The 14,596-nt window shown below is 53.8% G+C and overlaps 1 protein-coding gene across 1 annotated transcript in view; it reads left to right on the forward strand.

Annotated features, from left to right (window-relative positions):
* The first annotated feature begins 3 nt into the window (after window positions 1-3).
* The window catches only part of SLC6A1 (solute carrier family 6 member 1), a 41,016-nt gene continuing 26,423 nt past the window's right edge, over window positions 4-14,596 (forward strand). The window contains exon 1 of the mRNA XM_034658773.1: window positions 4-91. The gene's annotated coding sequence lies outside the window, so the exon portion shown is untranslated. The remainder of the gene's footprint in view (window positions 92-14,596) is intronic.

Below are 14,596 nucleotides of genomic sequence, written 5' to 3' on the forward strand. Positions count from 1 at the left end.
CCCGCCCGGAGCGGCCCCGCGCCCGGAGCGCACCGGAGCAGCTGAGCTGCCCGCGCAGCGCCCGCTGCGGGCAGCGCAGCCCGGGCCGCAGGTAGGAAAGGGCGGCCGGCGTCGGGGCGCGGGGCGCATACCCCCGGACGGTCCGGGCAGATGGGGCCGGGCGGGGTGGGGGCGGACACCCACATTCCAAGCCCCGCGCCTCGTCTTGCCTGGTTTTAGGGCCGCACGGAGGAGCCCGGGACGCCGCCCCCACCGCCGACGTGAGCCCGGGCCATTCCCCTGGGACCCGCGGGGGGCAGGGGGACTCGGGCGAGGGGCGCGAGAGTCTCATGCCCCTTCCCTGTCGCGGAGCCCCCTTGGACTTCCTAGCTGGCTCTGGATTCTCCTAGTTGGAGACGTCGAAGCGCCGCGTCCGTTTCTCGGGGGATGGCGGGGACCCTGGGAGTGAATAATACGAAGAGTGTTCGGGGGCCTTGGCTACTTTTCTGTCTCAGGGTCAGATGCGCCGAGGTAGCGTCGTGCGCCTCATTTATTCTCTAAGGGCTCTGGGGCGAGCGACTTGGGGATGGGTCACCTGCTTCCCATCCTGGGGCAGCTCAAGCTCTCACGAAATGTTGGCTGAAAACCATTTACCACAGCCTGGGCTGAGCACACACTAGCTCGCACCGCGCTCTCCACTCCTTTCCCCTAGGAATGTGGGGTGAGGGGACTCCCCCAGAGGGTTTGAGGACAGTGTCCCCTTGTCGCCGCGGAAAGGGTTTTCACCTTCTTGTGTCCCGCGTTTACTCTCCCGGGATGGGGAAAGGAAAAGTGCCCGCCATGGTTACTTACCCCAGGGCAATGACCGTAGGGTCTCCGTGTCTGGTCCCTTTGTGCCCACTATCCCTACGGGTGGCACCCACAGATGCCCTGTTCTAGCTTGGCTTGGTCTTCAGACAAGGAACTTAGACCGGACAGCCCTCTACTGAGACTCTTAGCTAATCTCTTCCCAAAATAGACATGGACCCCAAGGAGAAAATTGGATTTTAAAAAGCCAAATGATAAAGCCCTGTTTCTTCCTGATATGGGGCTGGAGCTCTCCCTCCCTCTCCTAGAAACCCCAGCCTCATGCCCATGAAGAATTGGGGTGGAGGGGGAAACACTGAGTAAAATGGCTCCTGAGCTTTGGTGACACCCCCAAAATCAGAGGCTGTCAGGCTATGTGCGTGGACTTTGGGGTCGACCTTCATTTTTCTGTGACACACAAAGCGGGTGTTTGGTGAGAGGGGGTGTTAGGTGCTGGGCATTGCTTAGATTTTTCTCTCTCTTTGGGAACTTTTGGGGGAAATGTATTCATAAGGGAGTCTGAAAAGACTGCCCCAACTCCCAAATGCCAGAACAAAGGAGATCAGTGGGAACTACAGGCAACTTGTACCCTCTGTCCGTCTGTCTCTCTTCGGAGTACTCTCTCTGGGAAGGGTTGACCCAGCCTCTGCTCTGGTAGGGGTCTGAGCAGTCTCGGCCCTCCCCCAGGCGGAGGAGGAAGCAGAGATGTTGCCCCTTAGAGGTACATGTCCCAGGAGGAGTGGGAGAGACCTTTCCCCAGAGCATCCAGGGCAAAATGGCTGAGCCTTTCTTGAGTCTCAGAAATAAATTGTCAGGCAAGCAGCAAACAAAGAAAGCGCTCTCACTCTCCAGCCAAGCACTGGCTCAGTGGCCAGGGCTTGGAGGACAAACAGTGAGTCCCAGGCAGGGGCACACAGCCGGGCTTATCTGGCAGAGTATCTGGAGAGTGGGGCGATCCCTAAGAACCACACAGGAGAGAGGCAGCTGCCGTGGGAAAAGAAGCAGGGACCATCTCTCTTGTGTGCAGCCCTTCATTCCAGGGCTGGAGGTGTGGTGTGAAGTGGGTCCCCAGAAGCTCAGGGTGGAGCTGATGGGCACATCGAGAGGCCCAGAAGGAAGCAACTCAGAGGGTAAAGATGAGGAAAGAGCAAGTCCATCAAAGCTGAAAGAAGCACAATAGCTTGGTCTCTGCGGGATTTCACATGCCTGGCAATCAGGAACTCCAAATGCCATTTGTTTATGCATGGCCCAGCACAGAGCAAGCACTTTCGAAGTGTCTTACAATAAAGCCTGCATGGATGGAAGGTGACGAGGGTGCTGGCATGGACCGACCTGCAGTATCTTTCTATGTCACTGAGCCAAGGAGGCTCTGACAGGTAGAGTCTGAGACCAGAACCAGCCCTGGCTGAGTTGGCTTTGAGCTGGGGTGCTGCCATTTTCTGGCCCAGTGACCTTGGGTAAGTTCTCATCCCCACCAGAAGGAAGGAATGGAGTACTGAAAGCTCCCAGTGTGGCCGGCTCATAATTCCTATAATAACCTTATGCAGCAGGTATCATTCTAATCCCCACTTCAGAGGGGAGGAAACTGCAGTACAGAGAGGGGAAGTGACTTGCCCAAGGTCACCCAGCTAGAAAGTGTCAGGGCAGGAATCTGAACCCCGCTCTTCTGATTTCTTGGCCAACACTCTGCCCCACCGTTGGGTCTCTGGGCCTCAGTTTTCACCTCCGTAGAGTGAGGTGGAAGGGTGATGGTGAGGACTGAATGGTTGACAGCGAGGCCTCTGGGTCTGCTGTCTGAGCAGTGGCTATTTCTCTACCTTCCCGGCGTATGTTAAGAGCTTGAATAAAGCACCAATGTCAGGTGGCTTCTCGCCGTCACATAAAGACACTGTTCCTAGGCTTGGCTGTGAGCTCAGCAGCTGAGACAGAGCTGTCCCAAGCCACGTGGAATTCGGACATGGTTTTTTCCTTCCTCTCTTAGCACGCATATGCATCACAGGCAGAGTGCCAACCATTAAGCCTTGCCCACTACCTCCAACCCCCTGCGTCCGAAGTCTATCACCAAGTCTGTCCCCTTCGTCCTTGGGAGCAGATGGGTTGCCAGAGCCCTACCCTGTCACCTGGTCCCAGGTGGGCCCAACTTCCTTCCCTTTGATCACCGAAATCTCACCACCCCCGCAGCCCTGTCCCTTACCTGCAGCTGCAGTGCCAAACCCAGTTAGAGCCCCTTAATCGCCTTATTCCCCAGAAGGAAACAGAGACGTGTCAGCCTGTTTTTGCCCATGTCAGAACTGCCCCTTCAATTTCCCCGTGCGCAGTCGCCTGCGCTTTTCTGTGCCCAGAGAATGGTGGACAGAGCACAGCCCCTGCCGCGATGAAAACAACCTTGAATTGACTCCAATTGCAAAGAGCAGCAGGGCCCCTATCGGTGAGGAGATCACAGAAATCCACTGCTCTGTGGCATTCCCCTGCACCGGCTCCTCAAATGGGCCCAGAGCCGGTGCTCCTTTCTGTCACCTTTTTGCCCCATTCCCTGAAGGTTGCTGTGAGGTGGAGGGGACAAGTGTGGTACCTAAGAGGGGGAAACAGCTGGGAGACCAGATATGGACCCCGAAACAGGGCTTCCCAGGAAACCTCTGTGCCTCCGTGAGCTTTGTGAAATCCAGCATCTTTGCTCGGAGCTCACCTGCAGACCTCAGGGCCAGGGGGAAGGTTGCCGTGAGAGTCAGTGGGAAGCCAGCGAATAGGGGGGCTAAGGGCTGCCTGGCATAGAAGGTAGGTGTGAACACAAGCTGTGATATTTCAGCACAGACTTGGATTCAGTCACAAACAGCGAAAAAAGAAAAAACCCACGAAATATTGTTCCAGTGATAATATCGTCAATAACAATAATAGCTACCCGTTATTGCAAGTTGACAGTCTGCCAGGGGATGTGCTGTGTGCTTTACTTACATCATCGCATTTAATTTTCACAAAACCCCGTGGGGTACATGGGATTGTCCCTGTGCAGATAAGGAAACCGAGAGGAAGAGAGGTGAAGGCGCTTGCTGCAGGGTTGCGAGGCTAGTAAGTGGCCCCTGGAGCCTGAGCTCAGCCACCTTGTGCTGACATCCCCACCCTGGAAGAGCCCCCGGACGCTGCTCACTTGGCAAGGACCACATGCCCCAATGTGGGACTGCACAGTTGGAAAACAAAAGGGGAGGAGGGCTTTCTACCAGTCGAGCTTTGCCACAGCTCTGGGAGGCCACTGGTGTTCCTTAGGGGAAGCCAAGGCATGGAGAGAGGAGTTTGTGCCCGGGGTCCCTCAGCTGCCAGGGTGCAGAATTGGGATCGCGCTCAAGTGCCCTGCGTCTTACAGCATATTTGTGAGCTAGATTTCAAGTTCATTTAAAGCTGGTTTTAATGTGTACCCAGCCATCTTTCCCTAATGCTTAGTCCCCCAGTTTGTCGCCTACATTCTCACTGCTCTGGAAGCCATTGAGAGTGGCCAACGAAGTCATCAGCTCCGTTCACTGTGATCTGACATGACATGAAACCGGCATCCAATTTGATCTGAGCTGCCTGCATCGAATGGCCTTCTATTTTTACCTTTGTCACAAATTGGAAATTACAAGGAGGCCAGGTCTTGCTGAGTGATTGGCCGTGGCTCTTTGAAAGCAGGGGGTATACCGTTAGGTGGAACGGGCCACATTAGGGTGCCAGGGGCCCTCTTGGCTGCAAGAGAAGCCCCCAGCTTCTGGGGCTGGATGGGATCCTGGCGTACAGACCAGGCTGGAGGATGCAGGAGTTGGTGGGTGTCTCGGATGGTGACCTGCAGCTCTGCCCACCTGTCAGTGCATGGTGTCTGCTGGGTCAGTGTTGCATGCCAGCTCCTGACACAACTGAGCCCTGGCCAGAGGGACATTCAAGGTCAAAGACACCCCGAAAGACATTGACAGCAGGTTGTTTTCATGGCCTTATTGTTTGGTAAGGAGGTTCTGTCCAGGGAGAGGGCAGCAGCCATGGGAGGTGGTGAGCAACGACATTTGGTATCAGTATTGCAGTTTGCCAGAACTTAGTGCCGATCAAAGTCGTGGTCATCAGAAGAGTACTTTGCAGTTTGCAGAAAAATGATCTTGAAGCTGTTCTGTCTTTTGATCCTGTAAGTATTCCAGGGGAAGAAAATAGCGTCCTTGATATCCTGGAGAAGAATCCTCTGTCAAACAAAAAGAGAAAGGGGAGGGAGTCAGTCACTTGTCTGTCAAACATAAAGCCCAAGTCAGAATGACCTTGACTCAAATGAGATCTCTTTGTACACACGAGTACACGCACACTTAACACTTACGTGGAATTTCATAGTTGAAGTTTGCAACAGCCCCCGGGGTTCCAAGTGAAATTATTATTGTTGTTATTTTTGCCTTTATGATCTCCATCCTTTGGATGGGGAAACTGAGGCTCAGCAAGCCCTGGACACACTCATCCCTGACCTCTGGATTCCCAGCTTTGGGATTCACCTTTATGGAACCCAAGTCCGAATGCAGCAGGTTGCCCCTTGAGAAGGAGCCCGGGAGCCCCATCTGTGGCAGGCAGAACCGCAAGCCTGTGGGCACCGATGGCAGGACTCTGTGGGAGAAAGGGCCCCGGCGTCGTTTTAGCCTTCCCTGGCGTTCTGAGCTCCATCCAGAGGCTAACATCTCCCCGGTTATGCCCGGAGTTTGTGGAGTCTGACGTGAGCTCATTTGGCCGGGGGCCCCCAGCGGTAGCCAGATTTGGGGAGAAAGAAAGAGATGATTTCTCTCAGGCAGTGCATGAACACGAGCATGCTTATCTAGGTGGATTTGGGTGAAAACAAATACACCAGGGGCCTCGTGAGCTTGTCTAGAAAGGTCTCAGGGCTCTGGCAACCAGGAAGGGTTTAGGCAGTATTCCTAAGTGGGCCTTGGGTTGTTTGGGACCTGCTGGAGGAGTGGGCTGAGTAGTTCTGAGTCCTTTCCAGCTCAGACGCTGGGAAAGGGGAGGGAGTCAGTCACTTCTTCTGGCCATTACCCCACTTCCCCTCTGCCCTTGCTGGAGATGATGAAAAATCACAAGTTCTGGGAGCTTCCTTCTGGGGTGTCAGGGGGCAGGGGTGCCTGAGAGTTTGACTCTTCCCCTCCCTGCCCGGCCAGCTGGTCCCCAGCCACTGAGTGTGGCGCGCCCCCTGGGCATCAGTCCTGGGCCTCCTGAGGCTGGTGAGAAGGATGCTAGGGGATAGGGGGGATAGGGGCTACGGTCCCCTCGGCCAGAGGAGGACCTGGAGGCTGAAGGAGGTGGAGTCACTTATCCTGGCTTGCACAGCCGAGTTTGAACCCAAGCCTTGCGGATACCAACCCTCAGGTGCCCTTTCATGCTACCCTCTGCCTCTGGAAAGCACCTGAGTGGAGGTCACAGTGGAGGAGACAGGGGCTTGGAGTCACTGAGGCAGAATGTCAACCATACAAAATAAAAGCAGCCAGAGTCAAAGGCTCCCATGCCCTTGATTCTGGGGTCCAGCTCCCCTGCTGCCTGGGTCCCTTTGCTCCTTTGCTCCCATGTTGGATGTTTTCAGAACTTGAGATCGAGGTCTCACCTATGATTAAAAAAAAAAAAAGTGAGCTTGGGAATGGGGAAGAAGTTGTCCTACCAAAGAGTATTATGTGGAGATGGAATTTAAACGCATACATTTTTAACAGGTTGGTAGCCAATGATCAGATAGCTACAAGCCCTTCCTGGCCTTTGAGCTCTGGCTGTGATCCAGGCACTGAGCTGAGGACTTGACAAGCACTGTTCTAGGATCCTCCATAAGGAAACTGAGGCCCAGGGAGCTCACGTGGTTGCCCAGGGTCGCCCCACTGACGCGCCGCAGAATTGCAACTCACGTCTAGGTCTGCGGGACCCTGAGGCCTGGGCTTGCACTCTGGGCAGAACTCGAGCTTGCAGGGGATAAAGGGCAGGGTCCTTCCCCTCTCCGGACTTAGCTTTCTCAGTCTTTAAAGCCAAGGGATTTGGACTGGACTGGACTGTGGGCTGCTCCGCAAGCTCGGCGCCGGCTCTCCAGGCAGAGGAAGGGTGGCTGCATGCCCCGCTTCCTCCTCCATTTCCCCCATAATAGCCTCCCGAGACTAATGACTGGAGAAGATAAGAGCCCTTTCTCCAAATGGCAGTGAATGCCGCTAATGACAGAGCAGATGCAGCACTGTTAATTATGCCGCGGGTATTAAATGAAAATGCCAGCCCGGGATGAGTTTAATAGTGCCGCTGGGCTGGCAGTGGCCATGCCGAAAAGCAGTGCCAGGGACCGGGGCCGAGGCAGAACCGCCCCCTCCCCAGCCCCGGGGCCAAGACAGAAGCCACAAAGCCTGTCCATATTGGTGCCCTCCCCAGCGTGGGGTCCAACAGTGGCTCCTTGGAGTTAGGGATGTTGGTGGCCACTCTGGGACATTTTCAGAGAGACCTCTGGGGGCCTGGACAAGTTACCTCCAGGGGCAGAGGTGGGCAAACAACGGGGCCAGGTGAAATTTTGAGCACCTTCTGTATGCCACATCCTACGTGGTTTGTGGAGACAAATCAAGCATTGTTTCTGGCCTTTGATGAGCCGCTTACAGTCAAAACTGTACATTCCCTGCAAGCAGGAATGCTGTGTCTTCTGGCTTCTCTGGGGCCCAAAATAGTGGAACACATCGTCGGTACTTACCTCTTGCTTTTTATGATCTACAAGGCTTCTTCAGTGAGAGCCAGAGGACACAAGTGGGGGCCAGAGCGCATTCAGCCATGGGCCGAGAATGAGGCACGACAGGCTGCGGACCGTCCCTCTTCTCGGCACACCAACCCGGCCTTCCTGGGCAGCTGGACTTTCCACCTGCTGCGCGGCCATGGACAACCCTTTTGCCCTCTGTGCCTCAGTTTACACATCTGCAAAATGGGGAGAGTCAGGGCTATGATGGCTGCAGGCAAAACTGTGCCTCCTAGCCAGCCCCTGTCTGAACCTGAGGGTTGCGGAGATTGCATAAACATCTGAAAAGTGACATTCTGGTGGGCAATTCAGCAGAAGGAGAGAGTTTGGTCACTAAAGATAACTTCTGGTTCTTCTTGTGAATTTTGGATGTCACTCAACTTCCATCTGCTCTCCAGTTGCTCCAGGCCCCTGCCTCCTGGACCTGGAGAACTGTTTCTTAGGTTTTTCTAGGCCAGAGAAAGTTACAAGATCCCCTCATTTCAGACACCCCTGTGTTACAGATGAGTAAACTGAGGCCCAGAGGGGAGGAGCCCTAGGGCCACAGGCGCTAGGACCCAAAGCTTCTAACCCCTAACCCAGTGCTCTTTCCCCTGCCCCAAGCCAGCCCAGCTCCACTGTTGAGAAATTATTAAATAGAGTTGGTGGAAGGACTCTGGTTGCCGTGACAACGGAGCCTGTGTCCTCGGGAGATAATGGCGTTGTACAGGCAGAGTGATGTGTGTTGAATGCTGATTCGGGACCCGCTGGAGCGAGTGAGCGAGCGTGCAGGGAGGACTGTGTCTGGGGTTTGAGCTCCCCCAAGAAGGAGACTCGGTCTGGGTGGGTGGGGACAGCTGCGGGGGACACTCGCTTCGCCTAGTTCCATCCTTCCCACTGCCTCGGCAGAGAGGGATAATTACCTGCCCTTCGTGGAGGCACGAAGTAAGGTGAAGCGAGGTGAGCTGACTCTTCATCCAGGTCACACAGCCAGGCGCGAGGTGGAGCTGGGATCTAAACTTCACACTGGTGTCGGAAATCTAGGCCCTGGGGAAGGGCGCGGAGGGGCACCTGGAGAGGATGGGCAGTGGGTGGCATAGGGAACCAGAAGGGAGCCGGCTCTGAGCCCTCCACTCAGGGCACCTCGACCCCTCTAAAGACTGCTGAAGAGAGTGCTCGTGGGAATTCGGATGGGACAGGGATGACAATTCCAGCCCAGGAGGAATGGGGAAATAGTATGGCAAGGTAGCTACCCATACCAACTTTGGACCCAAAGTCCAATCCTGCCCTGCCACTTCCTAGCTGCGTGACCCTGGACAAGTCACTTTACCTGTCTGAAACTCCAGGTCTTCCTCTGCAAAACAGGGACAATGACAGACTTCCCTCATAGGATTGTTCTAAGACCAAATAAGGTAAGGTGGCTAGAGCGTCAAACCCAGCTCCTGAGCGGAGCACAAGCAGCAGTAGCTCTGATGATTAAGCAGAGAGCAGCGGCTAGGAGAAGGAGCTGCTCCCAGCCGTGTATCCGCTCGAAATTGTGGTGTTAGACGAGTGGAACTGGCTAAAATGAGGATAAGGACGATGCCTGACAGAGCTCTGCATTCCAGGCTAGTGAATATCAGTGGAACAGATGAACAGCCCCCATCACCAAAAATATACATCAATATTTTGCATTTGGAAAGCATGATTGATGTACCTCACTGCAGCGTGCTGTCCCTAAAAGCCCATGTGCGAACCACGCTGGGGGAAATTGCCTTTTCTCTCTGCCAGCTATCTAAATGACCCCGTGCTGTAAACCCTTTTGGAAAATAAATACTCTCACCCACGCTCTTTCAATTCTCCCTCCGGCACAGCTGGTGCAAAATATTTACTCCCCTCATTGGGGATTGGAGAGCATGGGGTTAACACCCCAAGAAACCCCAAAGTGCATCATTTGCATGCTGGCAAAGATGTGGTGGAGCTGGCAGACAGGCCCACTCCTTTTGGGAAGCAGAAAGAGGGTGCCGGACTCAGGCACTGGGCTGTTGTAAAAGCGAATGGTGAGAGCTGGGATCCTGAAGACTCGGATGCAAGCAACCATTTTGCTTGTTTCTGCAAACCTGTCTGAGCAAATCCACCCCCAGAGATAGCAACCTGCTTCTGGATTCCCAGAGAGGGAGGTCATTTGTTCTCTGCAATCCTGGGGTTGGATAACAGGGTGTGAAGCAATGAGCCTGAGGACCTCGGATTCCCACACCTCAGACTCCAGAGAGGGGTCAGGGGGACTCGTTCAGTGGCCACATGAAGACCGCTGACATTTAACCAGGATTTGAAAGAATGTGCTAATTGCAGGAAAGGTACACACATCCACTTCGGGAATCGTGTTTAATGAACGATTTGCTCTGAGATTTTGGTTTGATCAGCGTTTCCTGGTGGCTGGCACAGTTCCCTTCTATTGATTGCTTATAGGTTAAGATAACTGTGGCATTCTGCCCAGGACTTTTTCCCATAGCTATCAAAAACAAAACAAAACAAATTATATTAGCCCTAATAAAGTTATTTATGATAGTATCTGCCAGGTAGCAAGCATTTTACTCTGTACCAGGTTCTGTGTTAAACCACTTTACGTTTTATCTCATTTAATCCTCATAGTAGCTAAACGTAGGTATCATCACCTCTGTCTTAGAGAGGATGGGGGACTAACCCATGGTCACACAGCATCAGAGGGTTTTCTTGCCCTTAACCACTCCCCTGTTCTGCCTACCCCCGTCCGAATACCCTTTGACAGCCCCAGCCGACGGTGTTCATGGGTGTGTTCATTGGCCACGGACTTAAAATGTGCTCAGTGAAAATCCCATTTTCCCAAACAGGTAGGTTTTTCTTGCCACATGTGATTTTTGACTTTACAAAGAAGGGGAGATTCATACTATAAAGATTCCTTTAGAAGGCTAAGTGAATGAATCAAGAACAGCTGTGTTGGCTAAAGTGAGCATTCATTTGAGTCTTTTAAAAATAAAATCAGCTTTCTCTTGTGGGAAATATTCGAGACCCTGGAATCTGACCCTTAATCAACTCCAAAAATACACACCCTCCTCATTCTTGCAAAATATTTTAAAGCAGTGTCTCTCAAGGTTGTTTTAAAATCCAACAATAGGATTTGTTGTTTCCCAGATATAAAATTACAATTACAATACTGAATGTGTTTTGTTTTGTTTTTTTTTGTTTTGATCGCTACCATCCCCAAGAATTGTGCCCATCTCCTAGAGAAGGAGAAAGAGTAACTTTGTCCTTCTACCACTTAGAAGAGCTTTCTGGAGTGACGAGATCGCAAACTCAAGGTCCACCGAGAACCAGGCAGGTCAAAGAAATGAGTCAAGAGATCAGGGACAAGATAATAGTCATGGCGGGGGGGCGCCTGGGTGGCACAGCGGTTAAGCATCTGCCTTTGGCTCAGGGCGTGATCCCCGCGTTCTGGGATCGAGCCCCACATCAGGCTCCTCCGCTAGGAGCCTGCTTCTTCCTCTCCCATTCCCCCTGCTTGTGTTCCCTCTCTCGCCGGCTGTCTCTATCTCTGTCAAATAAATAAATAAAATCTTAAAAAAAAAGATAATAGTCATGGCGGGACTTACAGTAAACTGGTCAACACATACCTACCCCCTCCCCGCGTTGCCGGCAAGTTCAAGTTTTGAAATTCTGATCCCACTCAACCAAACACGTATAGGGGACCCACTCGGCCCCACAGGCCATCAGGGTGAGATCCCTGCCGGTTCTTATTGTGACTTTGTGTGATCTTGACGCAGAGAGTTCATCTTCGGGGCTTCAGTGTGCTCCTCTCTAGAACAGAGCCAGGAAAGCCCGCGGAATTGGAAATGGAGCCCCAGGCGTGGACCCCTGATCATGAACTAAGCGATGCCCACCGCCCCCGCCCCCGCCACGGAAGCGCTGCTCTGACGCCCGCCCCTCAGCTCTCCGTGTAGGCGGCGGGCCTGCGTGTGGCTTACTACAGATTATCATTTAGTTCAGCCCGTCCCTGCAGGACTGTGGTGTTCTTTTTCCCCCAATCTGAGTTTGGAAAGGGCGTTTATCCTAATGCCCTTCAGAGTCCTTCAAGCACGTCTTGAACAGAAGAGAGCGGTGATTTAACCCGTGGGTTTTCTTACAAGCGTGTCTTAAAAGGCAAAGAGTGATGTGAAAGAATGCCTGGTGGTCAGCACGTCGCTCTCATTTCCTGACCTGAATGAATCCTTTCTGACTGCGTGAGCGGGGGCCTGTGCAGAGGCAGCCCCTGGAGCACCTTGCTGCGAAATTGCTCACCCCTGGCCAAGGAAGGGAGGACGAAAGGCATAGCCTGGAACAGGACGGCCAGGGCCCTGAGGCCTGTGCCCGGCACAGGGTACCTCGCAGTAGGTGCCTCGAGCTGTCCAGAAGGCACAGACCGGTGGGCTGGCCCCCAGCGAATCCAGTCACACCGGAGGGAGGGAGCCAGCCGGGTAGAACCTGCAGCCTGGGTCCGGGGTCACAGCTCCTCAACCACTTGAGACCGTGGGCTCTGCCAGCCACGTTTCCTCCTGCTAAAATACAGGCCCCCTCCTTCGTTGGGTTGTCCGGAGGCTACGGTGAGATCAGAGCAGAGCCTAGCGCAGCCCACAGGAAAGGGACAGCACCCCATCTCCCCTCCCTCCACTGTCCTTATTTTTTTCTTTTTCCTTCCGTCTTCCTCCTGTGCCCCTGCTCTCACCTCTCTGCTACTCCCTGACCCTCCGGTTTTCTTTGCTCTCCTTTCTTTTTATTTATTTATTTATTTTTTTTGATGTAAAGTTCGATGATTCATTAGTTGCGTATAACACCCAGTGCACCATGCAATACGTGCCCTCCTTACTACCCATCACCAGCCTATCCCATTCCCCCACCCCCTCCCCTCTGAAGCCCTCAGTTTGTTTCTCAGAGTCCATAGTCTCTCATGCTTCATTCCCCCTTCTGATTACCCCCCCTTTCTTTATCCCTTTCTTTTCCTCCCGATCTTCCTAGTTCTTATGTTCTATAGATGAGAGAAACCGTATGATAATTATCTTTCTCTGCTTGACTTATTTCACTCTTTGCTCTCCTTTCTCCTCCTCCTTCCCGCCTTCCTCGCTCCGTCCCTCCCCGCTCCTCAGCACCCACAGAGGGCTGGACTCTGGGCCCCCGGTGCCTGCAGGAGCAGCGGTGTCCAGGCTCTCCGTAAGGGAAGCGCTCAAGAACCCACTACCGGAGTGTGCTCGTGTCCTCCCAGTCCTGGGACCTCACGGTGGCGCCTGAGCTGGCTGCAGTGGGAGCATTTACACCCCAGAACCAGCCTTCCGTTCGCTTTCCTGAGGGCGCACTTGTAAACCCAGCACCCCGCTGCTTCCCCACAGCAGACTTTTCTTGAGGACTTATAACAACATCCCCTGTCACAGAGAGGGACAGAGTGACAGATGGGGAGGGAAGGTGGAACTCAGCATAGCACACAGGCATCTATCACTGAGCGACTGTGAGGAAACAAGGGTCCCATCTGTGTGGGGGGACATTATAGCTGGGGAGATAAGACCAAATAGTCATTAGTCAGGATGCAAGTCAAGTTGTGAATAGTGGCAAGGCCTTCCCCTTTAACCCCACCGTGATCTCAGCTCCAGTGCTGTCCTCTCAGGCTCCTGCCAAGTCATCATCAGATCAAATATCCCCACTTTAAAAGGCTTCAGTGGCCCCCAAGTTCCCCCCAGTGCCTAAGGTGGGGAAGAGCGGTTAGAAGCGTGGGCTCTGGAATCTGGGACCACAGGCAAGGTGCTTTACTGCTTTGAGCCTCAGTTTCCACATTCGTGCCGTGGGGTGTGGTGAGAGGTAAATATGATCATCTGGACCTTAAACACATTAAGCACTTAAATGTTCAGTGTGGTCACTGCTCTTATTACAGGATACAGTGCACCCCTATTTCCTGCCTTCAAAGCCCTTTACTCCTGCTTTCCACCTCTCCACCCATGCTCCTTAAATCACCCCAGCTTCTAGCCAGCCATGCCAGGCTCCTCACTGGCCCTAAGTGCATCATGCATTTTCCCCCTGTTCTCTCTGCCCAGAATGGACCAGCAGCTAGGCTTGGGGTAAGGCAAGGATCCCAGTCCTGCTTTCTCTAGCTGTGGTTATAAAGAGAACCTTCCCGCTTCTGTCCCCTCCGTCAGGGGACACAGTGCCATTCTCTACCAGTTGCCTGCCGAAAGGGCCATCCCTCCTACTGTGAGCTGATGAAGAATTTATCCCATGGATGCTGGTTACCTGTGGCCCAGCTGTCCCGAGAGCTCCCGGCTGTCCATCCCGGGAGCTCAGTGGCAGCAGGCCCAGACTCCAACTGGCATCTTCATTCCCCTGCACCTGGTGTGGACCAGCTACCGGGGTGTGCACGGTCCATGCGGACTAGATTGTATTGAAAATCGCCTTGACAAGAGGAGGTGCTCAGGCGGGCTTTGCAGACAATTAGGGGCCAGGGCAGATGTTAGCAAACCAGTGATGGTGTGAGCTTGACTCTCAGGGTGAGATGAGATTAGGACACAGATCAGAAGGGGCTCTAGAAGGCATGGTCTGGCTCCTCTCCTAACACACAGAGGAGAACCAAGGCACAGAAAGCAGAGGGGCCTGGCTGGAACTCACACAGCTGGTAACGTGCAGAGTGGATTCCCACATGGGGCCTGTGACTCCAGAGTCTCCAGCTGGCCATGCTCCCTCTTTGCCCTGCAGACGTGGCCCGAAGGCAGGCCTCCTGGCTGCAGGGCCCATATGTGCAGTTGGAGGAGAGCTGGGCACTCCCCAGGGGGATTACCACCCTTTGGGGCTGGCTGCCCCCCAGGTGACTCTAATTAGAGCCTCTAGCCCTGGGGCCTGGGGAGAGCTGCTCAGCTTGGATCCCATGTGGCCTCTTGTTGGCTCCTGGGACACTGGCAGTTCTGGCCAATACGGCCATGGAGAGAAGTCAGCCTCTCAGGGAGCCAGACGTCAGCAGCCTCCCTTGGGTTTCTTAAAAAGAGCGGCAGGCCTTGTCCCTGTGGGGGTTTGTTCTGGAGGGAATTGCTTGCT

Source organism: Ailuropoda melanoleuca, chromosome 4 (assembly GCF_002007445.2).
Source record: "Ailuropoda melanoleuca isolate Jingjing chromosome 4, ASM200744v2, whole genome shotgun sequence".
In the NCBI taxonomy this organism is placed as follows: Eukaryota; Metazoa; Chordata; class Mammalia; order Carnivora; family Ursidae; genus Ailuropoda; species Ailuropoda melanoleuca.